Here is a 26,792-nt window from a genome sequence, read left to right as displayed (position 1 = left end):
ATATAGCAGCCACATAGTATATAGCACAGGCCACGTACTATTTGTCTGCTATATACTACATGGCTCCTATATACTACGTGGCCTGTGCTATATACTATGTGGCTGCTATATACATACATACACACATATTCTAGAATACCCGATGCATTAGAATCGGGCCACCGTCTAACGCATCTGGTATTCTAGAATATGCATGTTCACGTAGTATATTGCCCAACCACGTAGTATATTGCCCAACCACGTAGTATATTGCCCAGCAACGTAGTATATTGCCCAGCAACGTAGTATATTGCCCAGCCACGTAGTATGTAGTATATTGGTCAGCCACGTAGCATATTGCCCAGTTACGTAGTATATTGCCCAGCCATGTAGTATATTGCCCAGCTACGTAGTATATTGCCCAGCCACGTAGTATATTGCCCAGCCACGTAGTATATTGCCCAGCCACGTAGTATATTGCACAGCCACGTAGTATATTGCACAGCCACGTAGTATATTGCACAGCCACGTAGTATGTAGTATATTGGTCAGCCACGTAGTATATTGCCCAGTTCCGTAGTATATTGCCCAGCCACGTAGTATATTGCACAGCCACGTAGTATGAAGTATACTGGTCAGCCACGTAGTATATTGCCCAGTGACATAAAATAAAAAATAAACATATACTCACCTTAGTCCTGGATCCTGTGTACGGTGCACGCGGCAGCTTCCAGTCCCAGGGTTAGTATGACTATGAGCGCAGGACCTGTGATGACGTCGTGTCGTGGTCACATGACCGTGACGTCATGGCAGGTCCTTCTCGCGCAGGCCCTGTGATGACGTCATGGTCACATGACCGTGACATCATGGCAGGCCCTTCTCCCTTAGCACCAGAACCTGCCGGCGGACAGGACGCGACGTCGGAGGGTGAGAATAAGGTTTTTTTTTATTATTATTATTATTTGTAACATTAGATCGTTTTACTATTGATGCAGCATACACAGCATCAATAGTAAAAACTTGGTCACACAGGGTTAATAGCTGCATAACCGGAGTGCTTTACACCGCACTCCGGTAACGCTGGCATTAACCCTGTGTGAGGGCTGACTGGATGACTGGAGGGGAGTATGGAGCGGGCACTGACTACGGGGAGGAAAGAGCGGCCATATTGCCGCCGGACTTTGGCCATCACTGATTGGTCGTAGCAAAACGCCCACGACCATTGCCACGACCAATCAGCGAATTGGATTCCATGACAGACCGAGGCCGCGACCAATGAATATCCGAGACAGACAGACGGAAGTGACCCTTAGACAATTATATAGTAGGAGATTATATATATATATATATATATATATATTACACACATACACACACACACTAGATGGTGGCCCGATTCTAATGCATAGGGTATTCTAGAATATGTATGCATAGTGTATAGCACAGCCCACGCAGTACATTGCGCAGCCAACGCAGTACATTGCGCAGCCCACGCAGTACATTTCGCAGCCCACGCAGTACATTGCGCAGCCCACGCAGTACATTGCGCAGCCCACGCAGTACATTGCGCAGCCAACGCAGTACATTGCGCAGCCAACGCAGTACATTGCGCAGCCAACGCAGTATATTGCGCAGCCCACGTTGTATAGTCACGTAGAATAATGCCCAGCCACATAGTATATAGCACAGCCCATGTAGTATATAGCACAGTCCATGTAGTATATTGCCCTGCCACGTAGTATATTGCCCAGCGCATATAGTATATTGCGTAGCCCACGTTGTACACTGCGCAGCCCACGTTGTACATTGCGCAGCCCACGTTGTACATTGCGCAGCCCACGTTGTACATTGCGCAGCCCACGTTGTACATTGCGCAGCCCACGTTGTACATTGCGCAGCCCACGTTGTACATTGCGCAGCCCACGTTGTACATTGCGCAGCCCACGTTGTACATTGCGCAGCCCACGTTGTACATTGCGCAGCCCACGTTGTACATTGCGCAGCCCACGTAGTATATTGCGCAGCCCACGTTGTATAGTCACGTAGTATATTGTCCAGCCACGTAGTATATAGCACAGCCCATGTAGTATATTGCCCAGCCCATGTAGTATATTGCCCAGCCACGTAGTATGTTGCCCAGCCACGTAGTATGTTGCCCAGTCACGTAGTATATTGCCCAGTTACGTAGTATATTGCCCATTGACGTAGTATACAGCACAGAGCCACGTAGTATACAGCACAGAGCCACGTAGTATCACGTAGTATATTGGCCAGTCACGTACAGTCATGGCCAAAAGTATTGACACCCCTGCAATTCTGTCAGATAATACTCAGTTTCTTCCTGAAAATGATTGCAAACACAAATTCTTTGGTATTATTATCTTCATTTAATTTGTCTTAAATGAAAAAACACAAAAGAGAATGAAGCAAAAAGCAAAACATCAATCGTTTCACACAAAACTCCAAAAATGGGCCAGACAAAAGTATTGGCACCCTCAGTCTAATACTTGGTTGCACAACCTTTAGCCAAAATAACTGCGACCAACCGCTTCCAGTAACCATCAATGAGTTTCTTACAATGCTCTGCTGGAATTTTAGACCATTCTTCTTTGGCAAACTGCTCCAGGTCCCTGATATTTGAAGGGTGCCTTCACCAAACTGCCATTTTTAGATCTCTCCACAGGTGTTCTATGGGATTCAGGTCTGGACTCATTGCTGGCCACCTTAGAAGTCTCCAGTGCTTTCTCTCAAACCATTTTCTAGTGTTTTTGAAGTGTGTTTTGGGTCATTGTCCTGCTGGAAGACCCATGATCTCTGAGGGAGACCCAGCTTTCTCACACTGGGCCCTACATTATGCTGCAAAATTTGTTGGTAGTCTTCAGACTTCATAATACCAATCACACGGTCAAGCAGTCCGATGCCAGAGGCAGCAAAGCAACCCCAAAACATCAGGGAACCTCCACCATGTTTGACTGTGGGGACCATGTTTTTTTCTTTGAATGCCTCTTTTTTTCTCCTGTAAACTCTATGTTGATGCCTTTGCCCAAAAAGCTCTACTTTTGTCTCATCTGACCAGAGAACATTCTTCCAAAACGTTTTAGGCTTTTTCAGGTAAGTTTTGGCAAACGCCAGCCTGGCTTTTTTATGTCTCTGGGTAAGAAGTGGGGTCTTCCTGGGTCTCCTACCATACAGTCCCTTTTCATTCAGACGCCGACGGATAATACAGGTTGACACTGTTGTACCCTCGGACTGCAGGGCAGCTTGAACTTGTTTGGATGTTAGTCGAGGTTCTTTATCCAACATCCGCACAATCTTGCATTGAAATCTCTTGTCAATTTTTCTTTTCCGTCCACATCTAGGGAGGTTAGCCACAGTGCCATGGGCTTTAAACTTCTTGATGACACTGCGCACGGTAGACACAGGAATAGTCAGGTTTTTGGAGATGGACTTTTAGCCTTGAGATTGCTCATGCTTCCTCACAATTTGGTTTCTCAAGTCCTCAGACAGTTCTTTGGTCTTCTTTCTTTTCTCCATGCTCAATGTGGTACACACAAGGACACAGGACAGAGGTTGAGTCAACTTTAATCCATGTCAACTGGCTGCAAGTGTGATTTATTTATTGCCAACACCTGTTAGGTGCCACAGGTAAGTTACAGGTGCTGTTAGTTACACAAATTAGAGAAGCATCACATGATTTTTCAAACGGTGCCAATACTTTTGTCCACCCCCTTTTTTATGTTTGGTGTGGAATTATATCCAATTTGGATTTAGGACAATTCTTTTTGTGTTTTTTCATTTAATACAAATTAAATGAAGATAATAATACCAAAGAATTTGTGTTGGCAATCATTTTCAGGAAGAAACTGAGTATTATCTGACAGAATTGCAGGGGTGTGAATACTTTTGGCCATGACTGTAGTATATTGCCCAGGCACGTATGTCACTGGTTAAAAAATAAAAATATACTCACCTTCCGAAGGCCCTTGTAGTTCTGTCGCCTGTGCTCGGTGCAGGCGGCAGCTTCCGGTCCCAGGGTGTGAGGACGTTGCAGTCACATGACCGTGACATCATGGCAGGTCCTTCTCGCATACCATCCTTAGCACCGGAACCTGCCGCTTGCATGGATCGGTCACCGGAGCGTCGCGAGGAGCGGGAAAGGCGGCGGAAGGTGAGTATATAATGATTTTTTATTTTTTTTATTATTTTTAACATTAGATGTTTTTACTATTGACGCTGCATAGGCAGCATCAATAGTAAAAACTTGGTCACACAGGGTTAATAGCGGCGGTAACGGAGTGAGTTACCCGCGGCATAACGCGGTCCGCTACCGCTGGCATTAACCCTGTGTGAGCGGTGACTGCGGGGAGTATGGAGCGGGTGCCGAGCACTGACTGCAGGGGAGTAGGGAGGGACTAATCGGACTGTGGCCGTCGCTGATTGGCCGCGGCAGCCATGACAGGCAGCTGGCGAGACCAATCAGCGACTTGGATTCCATGACAGACAGAGGCCGCGACCAATGAACATCCCTGACAGACAGAAAGACAGACAGACGGAAGTGACCCTTAGGCAATTATATAGCAGGTAGATATATATATATATATATATACACACACACACACACACACACACATACTAGATGGTGGCCCGATTCTAACGCATCGGGTATTCTAGAATATGTATGCGTAGTGTATAGCACAGCCCACGCAGTACATTGCGCAGCCCACGCAGTACATTGCGCAGCCCACGCAGTACATTGCGCAGCCCACGCAGTACATTGCGCAGCCCACGCAGTACATTGCGCAGCCCACGCAGTACATTGCGCAGCCCACGCAGTACATTGCGCAGCCCACGCAGTACATTGCGCAGCCCACGCAGTACATTGCGCAGCCCACGCAGTACATTGCGCAGCCCACGCAGTACATTGCGCAGCCCACGTTGTACATTGCGCAGCCCACGTTGTATTGTCACGTAGTATATTGCCCAGCCACGTAGTATATAGCATAGCCCATGTAGTATATTGCCCAGCCCATGTAGTATATTGCCCAGCCACGTAGTATATTGCCCAGCCCATGTAGTATATTGCCCAGCCCATGTAGTATATTGCCCAGCCACGTAGTATATTGCCCAGCCCATGTAGTATATTGCCCAGCCCATGTAGTATATTGCCCAGCCACGTAGTATATAGCAATGTCGGCATCATATCCCTGTTAAAAAAAGAAATAAAATAAAAAGTAGTTATATACTCACCTTCCGGAGCCCCCGGATCCAAGCGAAGCGGTTACCGACGCTGCTCGTGCGCTCCGGTCTCAAGAGTGCATTGCGGTCTCGCGAGATGATGACGTAGCAGTCTCGCGAGACCGCTACGTTATCATCTCGCGAGATCGCAGCATGGACCGGTTACTGGAGCGTCGCGAGCGGGAAAGGCCTGTTGTCGATCCGGGGGCTGACGGACGGTGAGTATATAACGATTTTTTTTAATTTTTTTATTATTTTTAACATTAGATCGTTTTACTATTCATGCTGCATAGGCAGCATGAATAGTAAAAAAGTTGGTCACACAGGGTTAATAGCAGCGGTAACGGAGTGCATTACACCGTGGCATAACGCGGTCCGTTACCGCTGCCATTAACCCTGTGTGAGGGCAGACTGAAGGGGAGTAAGGAGCGGGCACTGACTGCGGGGAGGAAGAAGTGGCCATTTTTCCGCCGGACTGTGCCCGTCGCTGATTGGTCGTGGCTGTTTTGCCACGACCAATCAGCGACTTGGATTACATGACAGACAGAGGCCGCGACCAATGAAAATCCGTGACGGACAGACAGAAGGACAGACAGATGGAAGTGACCCTTAGACAATTATATAGTGTGTATATATATATTATACTATATATATATATATATATATATATATACACACACACACACACACATACATACATATATATATATATATAATTATATAGTCACACTGATGGTCCTTGTGTAATCCGTATTTTTCTCGCCCCTATAGACTTACATTGGTGGATTTTTTGCGCAATACGCTGACAAACGCAGCATGCTGCAATTTTTTACGCCCGTAAAATACAGCTGAGAAATATACGGCTGATAGGAGCTGCCCCATAGAGAATCATTGGTCCGTGTGCAATGCGTAGTTTTTGCGCCTCTCATACGTCCGTAAAACTCGCTAGTGTGACGCCGGCCTAAGCATGATAGGAGCAGCACTGCAGAGACCGTGTAAGGCCATGTTCACACATTCAGTATTTGGCGAGTTGTTTACCTCAATCAAAACCAGGAGTGGAACAATCAGAGGAAAAGCAGAATAGAAACAAATCACCACTCCTGTATTTTTCACCCACTCCTGTATTTGGCTAAGGCTACTTTCACACTAGCGTTAACTGCAATACGTCGCAAATGCGTCGTTTTGCCGAAAATACGCATCCAGCAAAAGTTCTTGCTGGATACGTTTTTTCGTCATAGACTAACATTAGCCACGCATTTGCGACGCATTGCCAAACGTCGCGTCCATTTTGCGACGCTTGGGCGTGTGGTAGCGGACAGTCGGGAGAAAAAAACGTTACATGTAACGTTTTTTGCTCCCGACGGTCCGCTTTTTCCGACCGCGCATGCGCGGCCGGAACTCCGCCCCCACCTCCCCGCACTTCCCCGCACCTCACAATGGGGCAGCGGATGCGTGGGAAAAATGCATCCGCTGCCCCCGTTGTGCGACGGAGACCACGCTAGCGTCGGGGACGTCGGCCCGACGCACAGCGACGGGTCTTTCCCGACGCTAGTGTGAAAGTAGCCTTACAAACACTGAGGTAAAATACTGACCAAATACCGAATGTGGCCTTAAGACTGTAGAGACAAGCCCTAAACTGGTAACAACCTGTTTTCAATTTATTCATAATTGTTTTTTTGAGGAATGCGAGGACAGTACAACACAGAATTTTAAGGAAAAATGATACAAAAAGGTTATATCCTGGGGAATAGAATCATATTTTAAAATGCACAAGACTGGAGATATGAAGTGTCCACTTTAAACAATAAGGCTATGTTCACACTTTGCGGTTTTTGCTGCGGATCCTCAGCGGATTTGACGCTGCGGATCCGCAGCAATTTTCCATGCAGGGTACAGTACAATGTTACCCTATGGAAAACAAAAACCGCTGTGCCCACATTGCGGAAAATCCCTTTAAAAACCGCGCGGAATTGCTGCGGAAAAAAAGAAGGAGCATGTCACTACTTTCTGCGGATTCCGCAGCGGTTTTCAACATGCACCAATAGGAAAGTGCTGTTGAAAACCCGCAGAGGAATCCGCAGAAGAAACCGCAGGAAAATCCGCAGCAAAATCTGCAAAGTGTGAACAAGCCTTAATAGTGGTTTTAATGTTTTTCCTCTTAAAATCAGTACTACACATGAAAATAAGCAACTTTGTAATATAGCTCATCAGAGAAATCCACTTCTTTCTCCACCAGGACTGATCTTTTATTCTCAACATACTTCGTTCAGGTAAACTCTGTCTGCAGTACCTATAGACTGTCCCATTAAGGAGATCGATAGATCGATAACAGTTGGTGATTATAAAGTTCTATGGACTATGGAAGAGGAGGAGGAGGAAGAAGATAGAGGAACAAGATAGAGGCAGAGACACATTCTGATGCAAGTTTTTCTGAAACAGTTAAAATTTAAGATAGATTACATAATACTTCTCAATCCAATCGTGGACCATGTAGGTAAAAGCTATCAACATTTACAGTGAGGGCACATTTGAACTAAACAATTGTGGCCATTAAATGACCACCAATGGGCTACATGCAAGTCAATCCGCGGTCGCTTAACTGACTGTTCAAGAAAGGCCAAATGCACTTTTAGGCACAAAGAACAATAGTTTGCATGCTCATTCTGCTAACAGAGTATAATTGGTTTTGGCACTTTTTTAATCTATACAGGATTTGCTGCTGAGAATGAGGGTTAAAGGGACATGACAGTTCCATGTTATTCTCAATGATTAGCTACTACAAATGCAACCTGAGGCTATGTGAGGGGATGGTAAAGCTGTTGTACCCCCTCCCATGAAGACATCAATGAGTTTAATGTACAAGTGTGAAACATGGTTTCTTGTGGTAATATGTTAATTTCCCTGTGGGCTGCAGTACTAACCAACACCCACAAAATGTTACATCTTCCGCTTTGCTTTTGTATAGAACTGTGTTAAAGGTTAAATCTGCCCTGCAACAGACAGCAGGGACAGTGTCAGGGTTAACTGTAAGACAGGTCCATAGTGGGGAGGACTGGGAATATCGGAGTAGTGAAAAATTGAGGAAGTTAGTGCTGCAAGAGAAAAGAGGAGAGTATGCAGAGATCTCGAACGGAAAAGAACTAGTGTGGAGCTGGAAGGCACAAGGCAGCAAGAATCATTGATTAGCTTTAGAGACGACAGATCAATTTCAGAAGGCACGTGGGGGAAACCCATTAGTGAGAGAATTAAAGGAAGAAGAGAGTCCAGTGTTGGCCAGACATGGGATGCCCTATAGTGAAGGGTCTTGTCCAACTGAGGAAACAGTAGAGGGAAGCGGCTTTAAGAAAGGCCCTCATTAACAGATCACAGACTGCCATTTGGGTGCAGGGTACACAGCGTAACATATTGACCAATGTGTCCCTGCACCAGGAAGATGGAGGCTTTTCCGACTTGCTCTGCTCGTCTACCATCCACATGAAAAGTGCAATCACCCAAAACTGATCAGAATGCACCTCGGTATGAGACAGATGAAGTTGTACTTTGTGCTGCCTTGTGTACTCTAGTTTGTTGCCAAATAAAGAGTGCCTTGTTTTGAAGAATGTGCCTGGTGTCCTTGTCTTGAACTCTAATGACCTGGTGAGGAGTGGAATGGGACCGGACTGGAGGTGAAGGTACTGTAGTGCAGCGGGGTTGGTGCAGAGGGACAGACAGGCAGTGACCGCAGAAAAATTATAAACAAATGTCTTTTAATGTCCAAAGAAACTTACAACTGGAAGACAGGTTACCGTGGGCGACTGCACCGCCGTGTCACGCTGAGGGGTGCCAGGTTTTTTGTCTACGTGTTACTTCACACAGGCTGAAGCTTTGCAGATCCTCCTGCTCTGCAAGTTTGCAAACCAAGACTGACACACACAACCCTTTGCTGCAAGGTGTTTACAAGGAATCTGTGGCCATAGGCCCCTTGTAAGACCTGGCCGGGAGGAAGCAGACCGCCCCACTACCATCCTGCAGTCTGCTCCAAAAATAAAAGCCCATGCCGGGTTTTCTTAAACATGCCTTGGACAAAGCTTGCCAAAGACCAAAACTTCCTTTTATTTTGCATTGCAATCACGGCTATGCCTGTGACTGCTATGCACTCCCGCGGCCTCAATATGCTTCTATGTGCATCCTGGGGGACACATGGCGACCCTCACATATAACAACTGTCACTGCCTCACGGTACCAACAGCAACACTGCCAGTATACACACATATATACATACGCATACACACACACCTCTCTCGTTCTTTCTGTAATGTGCCAGGGTGTCGGACACAATGACACTAGCCCACGGCTACCACCCCGGGCACGTTACAACTACAAGGCAATTTTAGTTGTGCCACCTCAAGTCTCATTCAAGTCAAATGATTACAAAAATTGCACAGTTTGGCTACAACTGTAGTTGTCAAGCTACTATTTCAGAGTTGCTACTTATTTCTTAAAAAAAAAAAAAATGCAATTGAACTTCCAACCAGTCACAACACAACCACCATAATTCCAAGTTAAGATGTGCTACACTACGATCTTCATGACCAAAGTCAGTATGCAGCACTGGCATAGAGAGACTCTTCCATGAAGACCATCTCCGTCCCTCCATCCTGTTAGAGATGCATGTTACTCTCATTTTTCCTTTTGACAATGTAAAAAGCTTCTACAAAAAAGTGGCTTCTGCTCTGGAGGTCTCGGCCAAATTAGTTGAAAACCGTATAATACATGGCAGTGCTGAGCACCATGTAATCCAGCAGTTCTCCTCCACTGTACGAAATATGAGTGGACATTCTACCAGAGAACCCAGCTTTCAAGAGGGCTTGTGCTATCTGACCCACAGCGATCATATTTCCCCCAGCAAGTCATTATTTAAAGGGTTGTCCAGATGGGAGAACTGATTATATATTACTCAAAAATAATTCAAACATATTCCGTTCTATATAAGTAACAAGACCATTGTGTAAAAACAAGGGGAAGAGAGTATCGTTAGCTTTACATTAATAGTTTGTGTGTATGTGAACATATCATGTATTTGTAGCAGATTTTCTGCACGAAAAATCAGAATGTTTGTAGGAAAAATGCAAGTAAAAAAAACCTGCATATTTTGAGATTTTTTCCCCATTCATTTAAATGGGTGAAATATGCTGCAAAAACAAAGACAGAATGGGATTGCTGCGGATTTGAAAAATTGCTTTGATGGTTCAAATCTGTATGAGATTCCAGAAATCTCATGCTCTTCTGAAAACCATGCTGCAAAAACGCAGTATGTGAACTTGCCCTTAGATCTGTTTGAGGTTTTGTTTTTGTTTTTTAAATAAATGCCTTATGGCTTCTGTTGACAAATTTTTCTCATACAAAGTTCTATTCATGTTTTTCAAAAAAAAGATATAACCCAAAATCAAATGCAAAACATTGAAGAATTGGGAGGGGGAGAGAGAGAAAAAAAAAAAAAAAAGACCTCTCTTTTTCTACATAGAGCTTAGAAGGATTCAGCTAGTCAGTTTTTAATCACGCGATGTCATAGACCTAATGGAAAAGAGAATAATTAGCTGGGTAGAAAGACAAAATGAGCAATTGTAAATACACAGTGCCATATAATATGATGGCTGCAATATATTAAGAGGATGGGAGAGCTTCTTCAACTTGAAAAAAAACAAACACCCAATTACTGGTTACTACCATTCCCTTTATCAGACAGTTATGTGACTTTGTAGTCTGAAAATGGTACTACTGATAGGACACCTAAACTGGTAAAACTCACTTGTCAATTTATTCAGAATATTGTTAGACAAAGAACAAAATTCTAAAATAGAAATTTTTAAGGAGGAAAGTAGTGTTCTAAGTTTTTTCATGAAAAATGAAAGTATTTACTGAAACAGACAAAACAACAAACAGACTAAGGCTTCTTTCACACTTGCGTCGTGTGACGTCCGTCGCAATGCGTCGTTTTGGGGAAAAAAAGGATCCTGCAAATGTGCCCGCAGGATGCGTTTTTTTTCCCATAGACTTGTATTGCCGACGGATCGCGACATATGGCCATACGTCGCATCCGTCATGCACTGGATGTGTCGGTATTTGGCGGACCGTCGGCACAAAAAAACGTTCAAGGGAACGTTTTTACATACGTCGCGTCTGCCATTTCCTACCTACAGATTTTGGTCAGAGACTGTTTTCTGCTATTTTTAGACTAATACCAATGACACATGTATCCATCATTATATAAAGTGATGTCATATTATGTCACAGAGTCTTTTATGTGCAAGCATGGACAATCGAGATTATTAGGGAATTATCTCAGGCACCTACACACCTAAACATGAGCACGACTCCAGGAGGAATTTACTTCCCTCAGATCTCCTTCATAAGTAAAAAAACGAAGCCATTTGTATCTTCTCAAAAGGCAATTACACAGTGACTGCACATGCTTATCTTGTCATTCCCATGTCCATGCCCCCACAACTTAGCTGATGAGCAACAGCAGAGTCATAGTTTTTGTAGAAAGCCTGAAGGCGGTATGGTATACAATTTGTGAAGAAGTTCTAGCAGTAGGAAAACATAAGAAGAGAAAAAGAAAAGTATAAAAAAAAGTGTTCAAAAGTCTATTAAAGGAAATTAAAAGGCAATATATTTGCCAAGTTTTATATATTTTTTTATATCCCCGTGGATGAGTAATGCTTGCCTTTTATCGGCTGTGCAAGTGCAGAAAGAACATCTGGTGGTATAATAACTGGAGAATTTTAGATCTGCTATCGCTCAACCTAAACAAATTGATGGAATGTTACACAGTAACAATAGGCCTTTTGTGACCTGGCAGTACAAGATTAACCAAAAAGGGGTAAACCATGTGAAATATCTCTTCATATTAAGCTGAACTCAAGGTTTCCCATGAGTAGCTACCAACACTGGTGAAAAATAAGATTTGGTCGCTTTACCAAAATTCTAATTGGAAAATGGGAAGTGCGATTTCTGGAGTCAATGCCTTGGCTTTGTCCATGAAAACAGTTTTTATGTAACCCTTCGGTTCTAGAAAAAGTTTCTATATAAAGTAGATAGAAACAACATAGCATTAGGCTATAAAAGGAAAGAGAGAAAAATAAAGAATTCCACAAGCACCGTACCTCCTAGTGGACTCCAGGCTCAGCTGCTCAGAAGGGATCTGGTGAGGGCATATTACTATCTCGGAGGAGTAAAGGCAAACATAAGGCAGAGGGGTCTTCTGTAGTTACGGAGTTGGGTTAGCTCAGCTGCATAAAGGAAGGGGAAAGAAGAATTAATATTGGCATCGATAACGGCAAAAATATAACAATGTTTCAGGCAAAATACAATTTTGCAGGATTAGCACTACCACAATAACACATCCATGCAAATCCAATGAATGTGCTTAGACAGTTGTGAGCTGGAGCCCAACAAAAGGGTTGTCCGGTCTAAACTGAAAAGTCTGCAGTCGCTGTGTAACTGCAGACTTATGAAACCCCCAGTGCACGCAGTGTGCGCTGTGAGGAATTGACGGTTTCCGACCCAGGACCGGTGATGTGTGCGATATGCTTACTCTGGGGCAGAACCCGTCTAGTGGTCACGGCCTCATTCCATACATTTTTTATTGCACGAGATATTGCCCAGTAGACTGCTGCGCTCACTGGACGGCCGCGTCACTAGACGGGTCGCAGCGTCACTCAATACAAAGTGTATGGACTAGATGGACTCTGACCGGGAGTAAGCATATCGCATTCAGCACCGCTTTTCCCAGATCAGAAACCGCCGACTCCTTGTAGCGCACAGTGCATGCACTGAGGGGATTCATAAGTCTGCAGTCATACAGAGTGACTGCAGACTTTTCATTTTAGACTGGACAACCCCTTTAAAAGGAAGGTTTTAATTATATAGCTACAACAAAAACAAAAAAAATGGCGCTTGGAGTGGTAGAAATATACAGAAATTTGTCCATCTGTCGTCAAGTACTTCTATATATTTGAACTCAAGTGCTTGTTGGTCAAACAGAGACTGACAGGCCTTTCCCCCCTAATCCAGACGCCTCACAGCCGTCACTCATGGCCTCTGTGCGCCAGGCGCCGCCTCCTCTTCCTTCATTAGCGTTCCACGGCTGTGGAGCGTGTGGATTAGGGGGAAAGACCTGCCCCCGTGGCGATTTCAAGGTATGAGGGAGAAATTTCAAAAACGATTATTTCAGCAGTGCCAGGAACAAGAACTAAAAGAGCCACCTTGTCAGAATGCAGCATCAGTGCTGCACAAGATGGCTCTTTTAGTTACAAACGCCTGGGGGGGTGACAGGTTCCCTTTAAACATGGAGTGCACTCCACTTGCAATACCTGTCCCGACCACTGGGTTACCTGACCTGAGCTGTCTGACTTCTATATGCCTATTGGGCAATCAGCTCAGGTCAGCACACCTGGTGGTCAGGCCGGGTATTGCAATCCGAGAACAATGCATTTAAAACTGGCCTAAAGGAAAGAATTCATTGGGGGGTCTCTTCTCCATTCCAGTGAGCGGAGGCGACATTACACTAGCGAGGGAAGGAAGTGTAGCCATAGCCATGCTATGTGCTGACGCCTCTTTCCAAATTAGATGAAGAGAAGGATCAGACATTGGTGCATCATCCACTTAGATATGAAAACTTAAAGAGGTTGGCCAGTTTATAGTTAATATTAAGAACTGGGCTTTAAAGATGCATATATTCAACAACAGTCCATAAGATTGCTTCAGATAAAGGTGCACACGATCATGCACGTCATTCAGCCTCCTCTATGCGCCTGCACTCGTTTCTTGTGTTACTATAAAGTCGAGTGACGGGTCTCATCACATGCCTCATTTATTTGTAAAATACATTTACATGCACTTTTAACAAAAATTAAATAATAATATGAATAATAATAATAATTAAAAAAAAAGTGCAAAGCAAAATGCAGTCTACAGAAGCCGAGAGGTTCCAAGTAGGAGCGGCGGAATGCATCGCATACTAAATAATGGGACATATAACGTGGTGTCGTCTCCGCTGTGTACTTCTGCAAGTCAGGCACCATAAACTTTTCTCATTTTATCCAGGCAACAAAACAGACTGTGCTCAATAGTCTCTAATGTGTATGGAGATCCATGAGCAGCTTCGCCATATCACTGCTCTAACAGCGGGGTCATCGACAGAGGGGGACGCTGGTCCCAAAGATACAGTGTAATGGCTTTCTTCACCAATACATCCAAATACCATACATTCCAATACATCCAAAGAGGCCGATAAATGTTTACTTATAAGAAATACAAGGGAAGGAAAAAAAACAAAAAACAAACAAACCATCACCCGCCAAGAGCTCATGAATATATTCGAGATGCTCAATTTACCCAAATGTGCACAAACAAAAATAAAACAGCAGGTCCAGCTAAATCGGATCACAACAGCCGCACTGGAAGCGAAAACTTATTAAGGGTTCAGCCAAGTGACAATTCTCATTTTGTAATGCATTCGAGTGACACGATCACCATTTGCATACAGATTGTAAAGTGCGGGAATTGATTACTATTCATTATAGATAACGCATTTGTAAGTGGTGTGCACGGTGTGCGCGGAGCCTGTGTGGCAGCAGACTGTACTCACACTAGTGGCGGCTACAGATGGAAGAGGGCCCCTGTGCAGGAACGGTATATGGGCCCCTCTGTGTCTGTGACAGACGCCGCCTGCTGATTTGAAGGTGGCATTTGGCCCCCTTACCTCTTGTGCCGCTGCACACGTCACACCAATGTGTCCGCCCCTGACTCACACGTACGTGCTCTATTCTTAGTTTTCACAGAGAGAATACGTACCCATTATAGTCTATGGGCAGGTCAGATGTCCCGTGATTATTTTTTTTTTAGCAGACTATGTGTTGATTCAAAATCATTGGCACATGTCCATTTTTTTCATCAGCATCACTAAATAAAGTATGGGTTTGTGAACATCCCGGAGAGCATGTGGATGGCGTCATTGTACAGTCCATGTGCCGAGCTTGATCAGCATTGTAATATATAGAAGCTTTGCAATTTATTAATTTTTCCATATGTGAAAATCACTGATGAAAAATTGACAAAGCACTGGGAATGTGAAAAATCGCAGACCTCTGAATGAGGCTTTAGGTTGTAAGCATGCCGCCATGTACAGTATAGCCGCATTGTGCTAGTGCCGGCTGGTACTCCCGCCTAGAAGTAACACATAAAACATGCTTCTAAGTCCTATAGTGAAGCCTAAGGAAAAATGCCATGCCTTGATCATTTGGCATAAAAAAATAAACCACCACGGTGGACTCACGGTGTATGTAGTTTGCCTGCCCTTCTACATCACTCATTTCTGTCCATAGAAGTGAACGGAGAAAGCTGTGCACATGTGCGACCACCTATATATTCAGTTGCCCCCTAGATTAAGCGATCAAAGGCTCTCACTAGGTAGGACATCAATCATGGTTCCTTTTTCAAACAGATGGGGATCCCACTAGGCCCTCGTCTACCAGACATTTGCTGCTTATCCTTTTTCCATATTCTATATTAGTCTAAGGTGGACATCCCGCATTAGCTATATTTGGTTCCCCACGCCCAATTTCCATGTCATTGATGAGTCAATGATGAAGCTATCTGAAACAGTATCTCTGGATGAACACTTAAGGATTTGCTTTGTTGGGCTTGAGGGCAAACAAAATCCAGAAGAATTCTACAGTGATTGTAGATAACCACAGAAAGGCATTATGGAATGTAAAGTGAATGCATTGCATTATTTGTAACCTAAACTATGACATCACCAGGTCAGTCATTGAAATAAATCAAATTTACCAACCCTTGAATTGTACGGAAACGTCAAAGAGCTCTGTACAGTTTGCTACAATAATAGAAAGTCCAACCAAGCAAGTCAATTCCACTTGTAACTATGTAATTCCACGAAAACATGTGTTTAACTTTTAGGAAAGTCAGCATTTCACATTTCACTTACGTCAAAACAGATGTGCGTATACATCGCGTTTCCCAGGATCACAGATTATTCTACACTCTACTTTTCACAGTCGACTCTTTCAGTGAAGAATTACATCTGATATTCCCACCGGGAGAGGGCTTATAAAAGCCACAAGAGTTATCACATCTGAGCAGATTAAACTTTATGCTTTCCAAAAATCAAATTCTGCACAGTAATGGAGCCGCATAAATAACATGAATCACCTCAACGAGAGTCATGTTCATGGCGAAGATGTAGTCTGCACAGAAAACTCCTGATGAGAAAAGCAGGACGGTTTTATGGCTTCTCCTTAAACGGGTTGTCCACTACTAGGACAACCTCCTCTTCATCTGAATATTTGCCCCCGGGAAAATGAAAACACTTATACTCGCCTCCCGTGCCGGCGCTATTCCAGCGGTATCAGCACCTGTGTTCCCGGGGCTCATGTGAAGCTCTTAGGGACACATGAGCCCTGCGCCCAATCCCCTCAGGCTTCCCTGTCCATGGCCGATCACTTTCACATGATTACTAATACGTCTGAAACGGGGGGCAGTGACGTAAAATTGGGAGCAGGGATCACATGTCACAACAACTATACGCAAGAGCACCGGGAATGCGAGTGCGGTACAGGAGGTGAGTATAAGTGGTTTCATTTTCACGGGGGCAAACATTCAGATCATGAAGGTGTTGTCTTAGTAGTGGACAACGCTTTTAAAGGACCCTAAGGGTTTATACACATGGGACTTATTCACTAAGGAACCTTCACAGTGGAAGATCTGCAGTGGCAAAAACTGTGGATTTCATTGTTGTAATGTTGCAGATTTGTCAAGAAGTAGTAGTGTCGAGGATTGTTACCGCTCCATTCAAAGTCTATGGCACTGATCAAGATGGCGCAGTGTAAATACTTGACTTTCCTTCTAATCTTCAATTCAAGATGAAAACCAGAAAAGAATGGGCACGTCAATTTAGGTGATAAACAGGTATTCTGGTATACACAAAAGGTCCAAAATAGTCTGGTCCTGAAAGTGGACCTGTCACAAAGTAAAACACATCCAGTTATTTATTTATTTTTTATTTCTTTTGTGCTCCCTTCAGAATGCAGTTTATTTATTTTCTCTTTTAATTAAAACCACCATTCTGTTCCAGAGACACGTGCCCTTATATTTAGTGTAGGGCAGCCCAAATACACGTCCCCGGGAAATCCTGTAAGTCACACCCCCTTTTTATAAAATCCATAAAAAATAGCCCTAAATAAAAATTGTCATATCTCTGGAACTGTATGGCGGACTTATAGAAAAACACATTAATCAGAGGAGTAAAATTTGAGCAAAAACTGGTCAATTTTGACCTTGAGACAGGTCCTCTTTCAAAAGGTTTACGGTATGTCCATTATGCCTGCTGTATAGCAGGTAGATTTCTAATGCCCGTTTTGATCCATTCCGAATGGATTCAGTTGTTTTTTGACTTTCTATCTGCAGATTGTAATGCACCATTTTCCTTGAATAGCCAGTCATCATCTGCCGCAAGCTGCAGCCTGTGTGACTGATTAATGTTACTGTACAACACCATACTGGGGCTGCTGGACCATGGAGCGCTGCTCTCTGCTCGTGTCCTCTCCAGTCAGCCGCGCAAGACAAGACGATGTTTGCAATCAGTTTAAAAATGTCAGAAACCAGCACAGCCATTCTTTGGAGAGGACATCAGACAGTGAAAACAAGATAAAAAGTCACATATACTTGCATTAGGATGGCTGTGAAGGTTAAATATGGCTCAGTGGTTAGCACTACAGCATGGTGGCTCAGTGGTGAGCACTACAGCATGGTGGCTCAGTGGTGAGCACTACAGCATGGTGGCTCAGTGGTGAGCACTACAGCATGGTGGCTCAGTGGTGAGCACTACAGCATGGTGGCTCAGTGGTTAGCACTACAGCATGGTGGCTCAGTGGTTAGCACTACAGCATGGTGGCTCAGTGGTAGTTAGCACCTCAGCCTTGCAGCACTGGGGTCCTGAGTTCAAATCCCACCAAGGACAACATCTTGCCCTTGTGGGTTCCCTCCGGGTACTCCGCTTTCCTTCCACATTCCAAAGACATACTGATAGGGAATGTAGATTGTGAGGCCCAATATAAAGAAAGCGCTGTGGAATATGATGGCACTATATAAATAGAATGGAGTGACGTGTGCATGCAGAGGTTTAGCACGCGCACCTCCGCTCAAGATAGGAGTACACCCACGAGCCAGCTCTAGGCGGCCATGGTCATGTTCTTGGAAATATGGGTCACCAGCCAAACAGCCCTCAATATGAATGGACTCCGATGCGCCAACCCGTCCTCCTCTTTAATCATAAGACACAACACAAAAATATAGAAATACACATGTTACTAGGGAGAGTATTGTTTTACAGATCCAGCAAAGTTATAAGTGTGAAAGTTTTCCTAAGATTAGAAAAAAAATATGGCTGCTTTCATTCAGAAACACAGCCGCCCCTGCTTGTGGGATCAGATTCCGTATCATAACTCAAGTGAAAGGGGCTGAGCAGCAATACCATCCTCAGCCTGTGTACAGAAGAATGAATACGAACAACCCTTAAATTCAGTTTACATTAAGCCGCCAATCACACGCGGGTCAAAAAGGGACGATCTGTCATGTTACAACAAGCTGTAGGAAAGCATGGTCTTGTGCTCTAAGCCCCCACAATAAGACTCTGTTCACACTTTAATTCTATTTCTCTGTTCTGTTGTAGGAACAGTGTGACTGGATTTATGTGGATGATGAATTCATTAAATAATGGGGTTTGTCCGATTTCGGGTATGGCATCTAATTTTACCAGAACGAACTAAAATAGAGCAGAGAAATGGAATTCAGAAGTGAAGCGTTTTAGGCGCCATTCAGACCTCCATTTTTTGAAGCCAGTTTTCTATCGGTCACTGTGTGACGCTAGATTTTGATGTGAGTCATGGATCAAAAATCACCTGTACAAGTCTGTGGGTCCATGAACGTTTCGGATAGCACTCGAATGTCATCTGCCTTAAACTGATTTAGGTGCATATGTTCTAATATGACCAGGAACTGGCCCAATTCTCATGTGCTGTAATTAGCCACATACTTCTAAGAAAGCGTTTCAAGTTCATCAGCATTCTGCCAGCACTGTAGGTGCTGGAACTTTATTTTCCTCCATTGTAAGCATGTATTGCCTCTTCCATTATTCTATGACTTGCCTGTCCTAAACTAAAAACCCCCGTTACTGTAATACCTGGAATGAGTTTGACAGACAATAGAGTAGAAGGAGAGGAACAAAAAGAATTCAGCCCAATTAAACCCTAGTCCTACCATGAAACGACAAGTGAATAAATAGTGTGAGTGCTAAATAAATCACCAGCAACTGCACAGGTCTCTTTAATGATCCGCTAGAATGTATCAGTCTGCAGTGGTCTTAGCTCACAGAGCATTGCTAAGATATCGGAATATAGCAGACCGCCGCCGCTCAGCTCAATTTCCAGCTAACATTTACTTTATCACTCAACGTGCTGAGCAACACTTCGTTTAGGAAGCCAGGAGCAACATGTCCCCGAGGTCCCCAGGTAACACATAATAAGCCATAAGTTAGGTGCTGGTAATAAGAGAGTTCTAGGAATTGTAGCTATACTCAACATATATTTTATAAGCACTCACTAAAATTCTCATGGGGGCTTCCAATGAAAAAACAAATGCTAACATGGTTTCAGATTACTTTCCCGTGACCCATTGTACATCTGGCTCCAATTTAATCCATTAGGCAAACAATCTGAAAATCTAAACTCCATCTATAAAAGCCATGTTACCGCTGCTAGGAAAACAAATAAATAGATTAAGCAATCAAACAATCAAACACTGTCAGAATTACACAAGGAAAGAGCAAGGGATGCCTTCAGAGTTTACACTGGGATGAGGACGCACGTTGGCTTCCACCATGGGAAAAATAACGAGTACGGAGATACTCTGCACAACACTGGGTTTGGCCTTAATCAAATATATACATGAAAGGATTAGAAACGTAGGATACAACTATCTGCCAAACCCGCTTGTAGCTCAATGTTTTCATTTAACTTTTCCATCAAATTTAATGTAGAATATCAGGATGACCATCTTTCTATTGGCATAAGAACAAGGTGTTCTTGAAAATCCAGTTCCAAGGGATTAGCATGCCATATACTTGTATGCACTTACTCATTACATGGTATACCCGACCACTACCTAACATGTTCCACCTTCCAGAAGAAAGTCTTCCCACAGAACACTATTTTACGGTAGTTCTTATATCTACACCAGAACCTTAAAATGTCTTTAAAACTGTCAGATTTCAGGGATGTGCACACAGTCTGTTTTAGGTCCTGAAAAGGCACCTGAAAAAGCACCACAAAAAATGAAACGTAAGGTATTTTAAAACAACATTGCCGTGCATATGCTCAAGGTTACTTATTTATTTGCAGTTTGCTAAAGGAAGCTGCTCGCTAGTTAGAGTATAAATAAAAGAAAAAGAAAAAAAATGCTGGTGAAACTGACAGCGAAACCATTACAGAAAAACAATGTTGGCACCATAAAGACGTCGTGTGTACCTACCCCAATGTGGCGCGCCTACCCCCAATGTGGCGCGCCTACCCCCAATACGGTGCTCCTACCCCCAATGTGGCGCACCTACCTCCAATGTGGCGCGCCTACCCCCAATGTGGCGCGCCTACCCCCAATGTGGTGCAGGCCCTCTTTGTGCCTCAAGGCAACTCTTATCCATATGTACCAATTACCATCAGGGGTCCTGCAAGTTGCGAGATGGGACCCCCATAGATTGTACAGATTTCTTCTGGTACATTCCAAGATCTTGGGAATTTGAAGGTAAAAGTTTCCCATATGCCCCATACACAAAAGTAAAATCAGACAAACTCGCCTGTATTGGCCAACAATGTAAGAGGAACTTCCCAACTCTTCTCCGACAAATGATGTACATTTTCAGGATGATATGTCACTATTAGTCTAGGTATCCTCCTGACACTAACTGAACTCTATCCACAGTGTCCACAAAGCATAAAGAAAAACATACAGGTAACTTCAAAAAGATTCCCAGAATAATGTTAATTATTGATGACCGACTAAGCCGTATGGCTCACGGGTCAAATTTAGACAACCAAAAGGATAGAAGGCGACTTTCTAAAGTCACAGATAATCTAATGTTTTTGGGGACAATCAATACCTCTGGTTAGGTCTGCTTTCAAGGAGACACAAGTCAGTAGATTAGGCACGTTTCATTACGGTACCCCCCAATATAAAGGAGGTGCCCCCCGGACATCTGTTCTTTACCTCCTTAACATGAAAAATACATTAAAGGGGTTATCAATTTACACATTTAGCCATATAATTTTCCCGTTACAGCCTCTATTATAGACCAACCCTCTCGTCACCATTCTGAAGGCTTCAGAGGTGTCCAAATATTAATAATAATAATAATTTTTATTTATATAGCACCAACATATTCCGCAGCGCTTTACAACTTATAGAGGGGACTTGTACAGACAATAGACATTACAGCATAACAGAAATCACAGTTCAAAATAGATACCAGGAGGAATGAGGGCCCTGCTCGCAAGCTTACAATCTATGAGGAAAAGGGGAGACACGAGAGGTGGATGGTATTCAACAACAAAATACCCCCAAACCGAGCATTTCAAGTGCTCAGCTAAACGCTTCGATAATTTCGACAGTCCGAACATATTTCTGCTAATAAGCGGCAGGATAGTAGACGCAGCTCTAGGCTAGAACACCGGTTATAACTCAGCAACAGTTCAATATCAGTGCAATGTGCGCTAACAGATTCTGAACTTTTTCTGTACATTTTATGTATACATATACTGCAGTAACTATCAAAACAAAATTTGAAGCCACAAAAGGTTTAAATTATAATTTACATATCATAAAAAGGCTACAAAACCAAAAATGTATAGAAAGACATAACTAGATCAGAGGTAACAATGCAAGCACTTAATATAATGGGCATCGATAAAATAGAATTTCATTAGTAAACTCATTCTTCACACGCACAGCATCCCCTGACAAAGCTCGAAACGCGAGTTGGGGACATGGTTATTGGTATTTTGGGCGAGATTATCCCTGTACACTTATGGATTGGGTGAATATATACGATTGATGTACAGTATATACTATAGATGTGAAGTGTGATGAATTTGCTAATTAAATTCTAGAACATGATATGTGCTTGGATCTCCTGCTATGATGTTGTATTATTGGAGGATGAAGCAATTATACTCTCTGATAGACAATTATCGTTCACCAATGCTACGATCTCAGACAATGACGGATATTTGGGGTTTTTCCAATATCCTGCAATTTTAATTCTAGTAGCTATGAGGATGTGTGTGATCACAGTCCTGAACTCGTGCGGAATGACCACACCAGCCTGACCAAAGAACGGAGGTGGGCTTCCAGGGTTGCTGAGTGGAGATTGAAAAGATCACACTCCAACGAGGACTTCATTGCATTCAAACAGGCCCTCACTACTTTCAAGGCCACACTCGCCACAGCTAAACAAACCTTTTTCTCATCTCTCATATCCTCCGTGTCTCACAACCCTAAACAGCTATTCAACACCTTCAATTCTCTCCTCCTGCCCCCAGCACCTCCTCCCTCTCCACTCATCTCAGCTGAAGACTTTGCCTCATTTTTCAAGCAGAAGATTGATAACATCAGAGACAGTTTTGGTCAAAAACCCCCAGAGCCCTTCCTCCTAACTGCCCAGCCCTCCACCTCCAAAACCAACTTCTCTACCATTACAGAAGATCAACTTTCCAATCTACTCTCCACACCACTCCACTGAAACTGCCCTAACTAAGGTCACCAATGACCTCCTAACCACCAAGGCCAAGCGACACTACTCTGTCCTCCTCCTGGACCTGTCCTCTGCCTTTGACACAGTGGACCATTCCCTATTATTACAGACCCTTTCATCCCTTGGCATCACAGACTTGGCCCTATCTTTGCTCTCGTCATACCTAAGAGACCGGACATTCAGCGTCTCCCACTCACACACCACCTCCTCACCTCGCCCCCTAAATGTCGGAGTCCCACAAGGTTCAGTCCTAGGGCCCCTGCTCTTCTCCATTTACACCTTTGGCCTGGGACAGCTTATAGAATCTCACGGCTTTCAGTATCATCTCTATGCTGATGACACACAGATCTACCTCTCTGGACCAGATATCACCACCCTACTAACCAAAATCCCTCAATGTCTGTCCGCTATTTCATCCTTCTCCGCTAGATTTCTGAAACTTAACATGGACAAAACAGAATTCATCATCTTTCCCCCATCTCACGCGACCTCCCGAATGGACCTATCCATTACAGTAAACGGCTGCCCACTCTCCCTAGTCCCACAAGCTCGCTGCCTCGGGGTAATCCTTGACACTGATCTCTCCTTCAAACCACATATCGAAGCCCTTTCTACTTCCTGCCGACTTCAACTCAAAAATATTTCATGGATCCGTACATTCCTAAACCAAGAATCTGCAAAAACCCTAGTCCAAGCCCTCATCATCTCCCGCCTTGACTACTGCAACCTCCTGATCTGTGGCCTCCCCTCTAACACTCTCGCACCCCTCCAATCTATTCTAAACTCTGCTGCCCGACTAATCCACCTGTCCCCCCGCTATTCCCTGGCCTCTCCACTGTCAATCCCTTCACTAGCTCCACATTATCCAGAGACTCCAGTACAAAACCATGACATACAAAGCCATCCACAACCTGTCTCCTCCATACATCTGTGAGCTCGTCTCCCGGTACTTACCTGCATGCAACCTCCGATCCTCACAAGATTTCCTTCTCTACTCCCCTCTTATCTCCTCATCCCACAATCGCATCCAAGACTTCTCTCGCGTATCACCCCTACTCTGGAACTCTCTACCAGAACATATTAGACACTCGCCTACCATCGAAACCTTCAAAAAGAACCTGAAGACTCGCCTCTTCCGACAAGCCTACAACCTGCAGTAACCACCGCTCGACCAAGCTACTGCAAGACCAGCTCTACCCTCGCCTATTGTATCCTCACCTAACCCTTGTAGATTGTGAGCCCTTGCGGGCAGGATCCTCTCTCCTCCTGTGCCATTGTGACTGGTATTGTACTGTACTTGTTTTTATTATGTATGCCCCTCCTCACATGTAAAGCGCCATGGAATAAATGGCACTATAATAAATAATAATTGTCATCTATGATCAGGTCGTCCTATACATTTTTGGCTTTGTAGCCTTTTTGTATCATAGGCACAAAAAAACATTTTTAGACTCAAGAACTCCTCTTTCCTTTTTTGCTCAGTTAATTATTTTGAGTTTAGAATGGTCAAGGTCATAATTATTAGAGAGGCTTTTTTCTTTTTTACCATTGGGTTTGCTCAGGTTCTAACTTTATCGTGCACCTACTGGATTTGATGGGTAACAAGCTGTAGTAAGAAGCATAGTGACTAATATAGAATACTATAAAATTGTGCTCAAAAGTTTAATGAACTTTCATGGTGGAATTATCCATTTAAAACAGTTGTCTAAAACTTTTTTTCTTTGCAGCAACTGCCAGGGGGCGATTAACATCATTATTAAAGGAAACACTGCCGGTGGAAACATGCTGCCCGAGCAACAAACAGCATAAAATCAGAGACCAGCTCGGTTATTGCAGATATGTATTCTATGGCCCCAATTTATTGCATTTGGCACGCCAGTCTTTGTTAACGAGGTGCAAGTTACTCTAGTGCTCTCTTCATTAGTTGGCACATCTTACAACTGTCATGTACCGTCAGCAAAAATTCTACTCCGGGTCAGGGCTGTAATTTAACCCACTAAAGTGGAGTAAATTTTGATGAATTTGCAGGGTGAGCTTCGCCATGATAGATCCAACTTCTGCTCTCTTTGGTGGAGCTGGCCACGACTGACAAGAAACTATAAAAAACAGTATTCTACGCAATTTTGAGTTATATAAATTCTTTTGACATTTTACGCCAGGAAAAACTTATGAATACGGCCATATATTTTACGTAAAATGGCTGCGGCATTTCATAGATAACAGACTTTACAAAGGAGGGTTGAGGACAAAGTGACTAGTCCAAAAGGCATGTGCCAGCTTGCATATTCCTGCCCCACTCACCTAGATTTACAAATCTCTGTGCGTATGTACTGTATGTATGTACTGCATGTACTGTATGTATGTACTGTATATATGTACTGTATGTATGGTGAGAAACCTTTCAGTCTACAGCAGTGGGGTGGGGAGAAGCAGATATGGACATACCTCCACACTTAGTCATCTCGTCCAATGCCTTCTGGGTATAAAGTACCATTTTTTTTTCTGAAACCCTGCAGGATCTCAGAGCAGGCTTGGACTGTCCCATCGGGTAACAGGTGAATCCCCAGGTGGACCCCTGTGCAGTAGTAGGCCCTTTCCCTATATATGAGCAGTAGTGGCACGATACACTGGATTCTATATGTACAGACAAACCAGCAGCTCATCAGTTTATTACTATACAGAAGCATAGGTAAATTTGAAAATGAGGATAATGTAATATCTGCTTGTAGCTCAACAACGGGCCACAACATTGAATGTTACTTGTGGGCTCTTGACACCCCAGTCTCACTTTTTCAGAGTAAAACATGCAAGTTGTGGAATAACGGAGCCGTTCTCCGATTCCTATTGCCTGAAGTTCAGGCAGCGTGACTCAGCTGGCAGGTTCCCATTAAGGCTATGTGCACACAATAAGTATTTGGTGCAGAAATTTTTGCACCATTTCTGCATTGCATGGCAGAAAAAAATATAAATGAAATGCGGAAAATAAGTGCATTTTTGGTGCAGATTTTGCCCCACTCCCCCAGTCGTGTGGGTGAAATCTGTAGCAAAACTGGTAAAAGAATTGATATACTGCAGATTTAAATCCGCAAGTCAGAAATAAGCAATATGTGCATGAGACTTCAGGATTCTCAATCACTTTGCTGGCATCAGGAAGCCATTCAAGGGTTTGTAACAAAATGCAGCAAATCTGCAACGTGTGCACAGGTCCTGAACGTCGCATGGCACTTAATAACATTTACCAAAAAGGATGATTGTAATTTGGCACAATGCCGAAGAATGAAGAAGCCCTGCCATTATATTCAATCCCCATGACTAGAATATAGCTGAACATGTGAATATTTTGTGGGCCTAGACAGACATATGATCAAGTAGGAAGCCAAAACTAAGGGCACAAGAATCACAAGAATTATAAGGAAGGTTAATGATGGCGTCCTCAATTATTTACAGCGGTTTGAAAATAGCGCATAACACAAAGAACTACTATTCAGTGTTGTCATATGGTTTGTAGATGACCACAAAACTTTCCCACTAGATGGTTTAGTAGCTACAACTGTAGGAAGTTCATAGTCTGGCTCTGTGAGGCGATGCTCACACTTTCATAAGAAAACAATGAAAAATAAAAAAAAAATTGAGACAGTGGTGCTAGAGCATTGATGTTAATGCTTAACAAGGCCGTCCATTAATCAATGATCGTCCTCTATGACCTTCATTCATC

At 43.6% G+C, this 26,792-nt stretch overlaps 1 protein-coding gene across 4 annotated transcripts in view; it reads right to left on the bottom strand.

The window, feature by feature from the left end:
* Positions 1 to 26,792, bottom strand: part of FAM110B (family with sequence similarity 110 member B) — a 182,266-nt gene that overhangs the window by 95,554 nt on the left and 59,920 nt on the right. For all 4 annotated transcript variants that reach the window (XM_077270527.1, XM_077270525.1, XM_077270530.1 and 1 more), the window contains one exon: positions 12,360 to 12,485. The gene's annotated coding sequence lies outside the window, so the exon portion shown is untranslated. The remainder of the gene's footprint in view (positions 1 to 12,359; positions 12,486 to 26,792) is intronic.

Source organism: Ranitomeya variabilis, chromosome 6 (genome assembly GCF_051348905.1).
Source record: "Ranitomeya variabilis isolate aRanVar5 chromosome 6, aRanVar5.hap1, whole genome shotgun sequence".
NCBI lineage: Eukaryota > Metazoa > Chordata > Amphibia > Anura > Dendrobatidae > Ranitomeya > Ranitomeya variabilis.
Note: the sequence above shows the minus strand (reverse complement) of the source record. Positions and strands in the feature narration are given on the sequence as shown.